The following is a 5,966-nucleotide window of genomic DNA, read 5'->3' on the forward strand; positions in this document are numbered from 1 at the left end:
TCCTCCTCAGTCCTTCCTCATCCTCCCTCAGTCCTGCACCCTCCTCACCTTTCTCCACTCCTGCACCTTCCTAAACCCCCCAGAGTCCTGCACCCTCCTCATCCTCCCTCAGTCCTTCCTCATCCTCCTCAATCCTTCACCCTCCTCATCCTCCTCAGTCCTTCCTCCCACCTTCCCAAGCAATTCCTGACAGGTCACGTGCCAAGGCTGCCTTTCTTTTTTGGGTGCATTTAAGGCAATATTTGTCTGTTCCTGGAGCGTTCCCCCACCTCTGCCCCTCTCTCATGGAAGAACAAACCCCTCCAAGGGGTCCTTCCCAGAAGTTTCCAGGGAGAAGGGAGCAGCTGGGGCGCTCCTGGGTGAGATGCTCAGCACCTGATAAATCCCCCACACCTGCAGCTGTGCTGAGCAGGGACAGGGACAGGGACAGGCCGGTGACACCGCAGGGCCCCTCAGGAGCTGGCACCCCCTTCACACCCGGGGTAAAAGCTCTGGATCTGGAACAAAAGCAGCTGCAATGAAAAAATTGGGGGAAATTGTAGGGCCAGGTTTGGTGTCTCTCTGCTGCTGCCGCTTTACCTTGGGATGCTCTTCGCGAACACAAACTCTGCTGTTCTGAACGCCCTAAAAAGCTGGTTTTTATCCCCAGGAATGGCCTTTCCTCGCTGCCCAGGCTCCTCCCGGGGCCGCTCTGCCGGCAGATGGCAGCTGGGGAGCGCTGGACACCTCGCTGCTGGCTCCAGTCCGCGTTCACTGGGAATTGCAGCTCAAGGGCTGCTCTGCCTGAACATTTTGGGGGTGGACGGGAAAATTTGGCTTCAAAAAGCCGGGAGGGAACGGGGCTGCCCCCAAAGGCTGCCCCAGCTGGGGGCTGCTGCTGGCAGGAATCTCCTGGATCCTCTCCCTTGGGCTGACCCCAACCCTGCTCCTCCATCCCAGGGCTCTCCTCCATCCCAAATCCTGCAGCTCCTTCCCCTTCCCTGCTCCACCTCCAGGCTCTTCCCAGCCGGATTTTGCTGGTAAATCCCTTGTCCATGACATTCCCTCACCCGGGGCTTGCTGCAGCTGCCCAGGACATGCTGGACACTGGGATTGTCCCCGTCCCTCCCTGCCAGCAGCAGGACTCCAGGCTTGGGACCGAGGGAAGAAACACTTGGAATTTTCTTCCTCCTGTGCTGAGCAAACCTCCTGCTGGCTGTGTTTGATCCACCCCCATCCCTCTCTCCCTGCAGCAGCTCCCAGCCCTGCTGAGATGTGGATTCTGTCACCTCTGGGAGGGACAGTGGCTGTCAGGGAGCTGGGGACGCTGCTGTGGCCTCGCAGGGAGAAGCTGTGAGCACGGCAGAAGCCTGCGGCAGAGGCTCAGCCCCCTCCTTTCATCCCTGCTCAGCATTCCCAGCGCCACTCCTGAATTCCCAGACCTCAGCGCACGGCAGGGTCACAGGGGAGGTGGCACCTGTGCCACCCGGACACTGATTTGATGTCCCCTAACGAGGGCTGGGCACGAACATCTCCAGGTGAGGGGGAAATGGTTCTGCCTGGAGCCTGCTGGGGTCTGAGCCAGGGTTGGTGGGAACAGAGGGACAGATCCCAGGCAGCGTTCCCGCTGTCCTACAGCCCTTGGGAAAAACCAGCCAGGCACGGGGGGAGGAGTCGAGGGAAGGGTGACAAGTGACATTCGAGTGCCAGGGAACTCAGAGGGGAAAATGGCCTGGGACAGATGGGGCTGGGACTGCAGCTGGTGCCACGGGGACAGGGCTGGTGCCACGGGGACAGGGCTGGTGCCATGGGGATGGAGGTGATGCCATGGGGATGGAGGTGATGCCATGGGGACAGCGATGGTGCCATGGGGATGGAGGTGATGCCATGGGGATGGAGGTGATGCCATGGGGACGGAGGTGATGCCATGGGGACAGCGATGGTGCCATGGGGACGGAGGTGATGCCATGGGGATGGAGGTGATGCCATGGGGACAGCGATGGTGCCATGGGGATGGAGGTGATGCCATGGGGACGCTGGTGCCGTGGGGACGGAGGTGATGCCATGGGGACGGAGGTGATGCCATAGGGACAGGGCTGGTGCCACGGGGACAGTGATGGTGCCATGGGGATGGAGGTGATGCCATGGGGACAGGGCTGGTGCCGTGGGGACGGAGGTGATGCCACGGGGACGGAGGTGATGCCATGGGGACAGCGATGGTGCCACGGGGATCTTGATGATGCCATGGGACCAGAAGTGACACCAGCCTCCCACCCATCCCACCTGGCTCTTCCCTACAGCTGCAGTGCCAGCAGCACCCAAGGACACGGAATTTGCTCCTTCTGGTTCCCACTCCCTGGCTCACCCTGGCAGGGCTGAGCGTTGCCGAGGGGCTCCGGGCGCCGTTCCTCTGGATTCCCTGTTGGAGCTGCCTCATCTCCTGCGCCTCGTTCCCAGCACCATTCCAGCTGCTGGGATTTGGTTGGGAAGCTGAGGGAGGTGGAGATGATGAGTGCACGTTGTTTTCCCTGGGAGCACAAACAACCCCCCCACACCACCCCCTAATCACCACAATAATGATAAATCGCTCTGGGAGAGGGCACTGGGAGCCCTGCTGGGGTTTTTTTGGGGCCGTTTTCCAACCCCCACATTGAATTCCCTGTCCCTGGTGTGCATGGGAATGGTCTGGCAGGGTGTGCATGTGTTTGGGGGGTGTTACACGCACGGCCTGTGCTGCCCTGTGCTGTCAAGTGTAAACAGAGCATTTCTGCACTAAAAATAACCTCTCCTCTGAGGAAGGGAGCAGCTGATCCCTGCAGCCCAGATGCAGGAGCTCAGCAGGGTTAGGTCACCTCTTTTTTCATTAATGGCATTATTTAATTACAAATTCCCTTAAGTTTTATCCTGGGGAGCTTGGAAACAAAAGCGCCTCGTTGCTTTGCCTCCATCAGGAACTCGCTCTGATAAAAATTCAGCTATCAAAGGCAGGCTGTTAAATAACTTCGATGTGAGGCTGTCTTAACAACACAAGAGCATCACCTGGGGCTTTCTGGGGAAGGGAATGACTTTTACCTCTTGTTTAAAATCACTCAAAGGACTCAGACATTACCTAGCGTGGCCTGTGCTGACCTTTTCTCCTCTTGGCTCTCCAGGCACCTCGGAGGTGGTGGTAATTAAAGTCCAGCAGGGCTTCAGGGAGGGTAATTCTGTCCTTTGTGGAGGAGGAGGAATCAAAGCTGGGCTGGCAGGGCTGGATTTGCATCTGGTGGCATCTCCCATTCCCATCTCCACCAAAACTCCGTTTCCTGGGGCTGGGCTGGGCAGCAGGACCTTGTTTTGGGGCTGGATCCTCCCTTTCTGCTCAGCTCAATGTTCTGTGGACAGGGGAAGGCTCCAAGACGTTTTCTTTGCTCATCCCACTCTCCTCTGTGAATCATTTTCCCTTTATTAATGCTCTGGCTGGCTTTGCTGTGAATAATTAAGATCCTAATTTGCCAAAAGCACGAGGCCTCTCCGGGTACCTGCGGTCAGGAGCTCCCCCAGCCAGGAGGGTGCTGGGATGGAGCTGCTGACAGGAATTATTGGTGGGAGACACAAAACTGCAGCTTTGCCACTGTTGGAACACACTGGACTTTCCCCTTTGGAAGCACAAAAATAAGAAATCAATCAGGGTGAGGGCTGGAGAGGGCAGGGTGGGGACGTGTCGGTGCCACTGCTCCGAGCCACAGCCAAAACCCTTTGGAAATGGATGGAATTGGTGCTGCTGCTACAGCTCCAGTGGAGTTGTCTCCTGGCTGAGCCCAGAATTGTGGGAATAGCTGGTGATAAATGGGATTTCATTAGTGTGGAAGGAGGGAAGGCTGCAGAGGAAAGGCCTCCCAGAGCCATCCATCACAGGGCCTCGAGAAAGGCCTTTGTGAACAAATGCTGAGCGCAGGACAGAGCTCATCAAAAAACCACTTCCAGATTATTCTGGCAAGGAAAAGGATGGCTCCAGCAGCCCCGGGTGGGGGAGAGGCACAGGGAACGTGGCCACCTCTGTCCCTGGTGCCTGAGGGAGCTCAGGAGCACGGCCAGGGCTGGCACTGGCTCAGGCACAGCCCTGGGGTGGGCAGGGACAGCCCCAGAGGCTGCCAGGCCCAGGGAAGATCCCACAAAGCTTCCAGAGCCCTGGAAAAGGCTGCTCAGAGATTAATGAGGGGCCTGGCCTTGCTCCTGCTGCGTTTTGATCCCACAAGAGCCAAGGGCAGAACAGGGGGCTGCACCTGCCCAGGTTGGGCTCTGAGTCCTGGGAAGAGGCAGAATCCTTGTGCAGGATCCCTGTGATCCATGAAGATCCCCCAATCCACAGTTTGAGCTTGGATTAGCTGCAGATGCCTTATTTTGTGACTCACTGCATGATTTATACCCCTTCCTGAATGACTTCAGACCTCCCTGCATGACTTAGACCTCCTTGCATCATTTATAGACCTCCTCACACGATTTTTAGACCTTCTCACGTCATTTTTAGACCTTCTCACATCATTTTTGGACCTTCTCACATCATTTTTAGACCTCATTGCACGACTTTTAGACCTTTCCACACGCAGCCCAGCCTCTCAGAGGGTCAGTTCTCTGCTGCAGGTCGAGGTGGAGCCCTCAGGGGTTGCTCTGAGGGTATCAAACGCAGAAGGAACTGGCAGAAAAACTTTTTGGTGCTGCACTGCTGCCTGAGCTGGCTCAGAGCAGGTCCTGGGGCCACCAGCACGGAATTCCCTGGAGCTGGGGGAGCTCCTGTGTGTGTTTTCCTCCTGGGAGTCCTGCTGGGATGTGCAGCAGCTTGATCAGGAGCTCCCTGCCTTGGGAAAGGTGACTCAGCCAGGTGTGGCACCCACCAAGGAGCAAAGCAAGGCTGGAATTTTGCTGCCAGAATTTAAGGATCCATTCCCAGCTCCACCTCAGCCACGCAAGAGAACCTGGTGGAGAACATGAGGAACTTTCTCCCGGTCTTTTTGCCTCCCAAATCCCACCCTCCTGCTTCCACAGCAGTGACAGAGATGCAAACCAAACACACCTTGCTTGGAGCTGATCTCTATTTCAAAAGAAGGTGCTCCTGGAGGGAGAAAATATCCAACACTGGCATGGGGTGGGAAACAAATCCCGAAAAATTTTTTGCCACCCACTTCCTTCCTTGTCTTCTTCAATACCCTGGAACAAAATGTTACTACAGCAGCTCCAGCCCCAGACAGTTGTGAGAACACTTCATGCAACAGAAATGAAAATAAAGTAAAAACTAACCAAGGGAAAAAGAAAAACCCAGACCCAGAGAAGAAGAGCTCTTCCCTGACTCCATAGGTCTGGGAATTTCTGTGTTTCCCTGGGAAAGGGAAGGGCTTTGCCTGGCCACGATCCAGCACAGAGTCACCAGCAGTTCTCTCCCCACTCCAGCAGATTCCCGAGGTGCCAGACCCGGGTCCTGCCCTGACTTGCAGCGGAGTGGGGGAGCTGCGGGTTCCTCTGCGGCCACCAGGTGAGTGAGAGGAGAGGCAGGGCCTCTCCACAGGGAACATTCCCAGGATTTCTGCTGCCTTTGCCTAATTTTTAGTGGCAAAGAGGACAAAAATACAAGCCCAAAACACATCCAAATCCATCAACACTCCTGTAAGGTTACAACTACAGCTACAGACACTCCCACAGGCTCTGGGAATGACAGAGGTGAGGGACACAATTCCAGCTTTCCCCAGGCCTCCCTCAGGCCTTGCTCAGTTCCAAAGGCTGGACAACATCTAGGAGAACTCCCAAACTTCAGGGGTAACTCCCAAACTTCCCACAGGCCCCTCAGGGCACCGGTCCCAGCGTGCTCCCAACACCTCCTGCTCTCCTTGAATCCAGCTGGGACCCGTCCCCGTCACAAGGAGCAGGACATGAGCAGGACATGAGCACGACATCCCTGGGGCTGCTTCCCAATATAAGAGGGGGGGAAAAAAAGGAAAAAAGAACCCAAGAGC

The sequence above is a fragment of the Corvus kubaryi genome, unplaced genomic scaffold (genome assembly GCF_017639235.1).
Source record: "Corvus kubaryi isolate FWS band 111438036 unplaced genomic scaffold, C.kubaryi_AGA036_p1.0 37262, whole genome shotgun sequence".
In the NCBI taxonomy this organism is placed as follows: domain Eukaryota; kingdom Metazoa; phylum Chordata; class Aves; order Passeriformes; family Corvidae; genus Corvus; species Corvus kubaryi.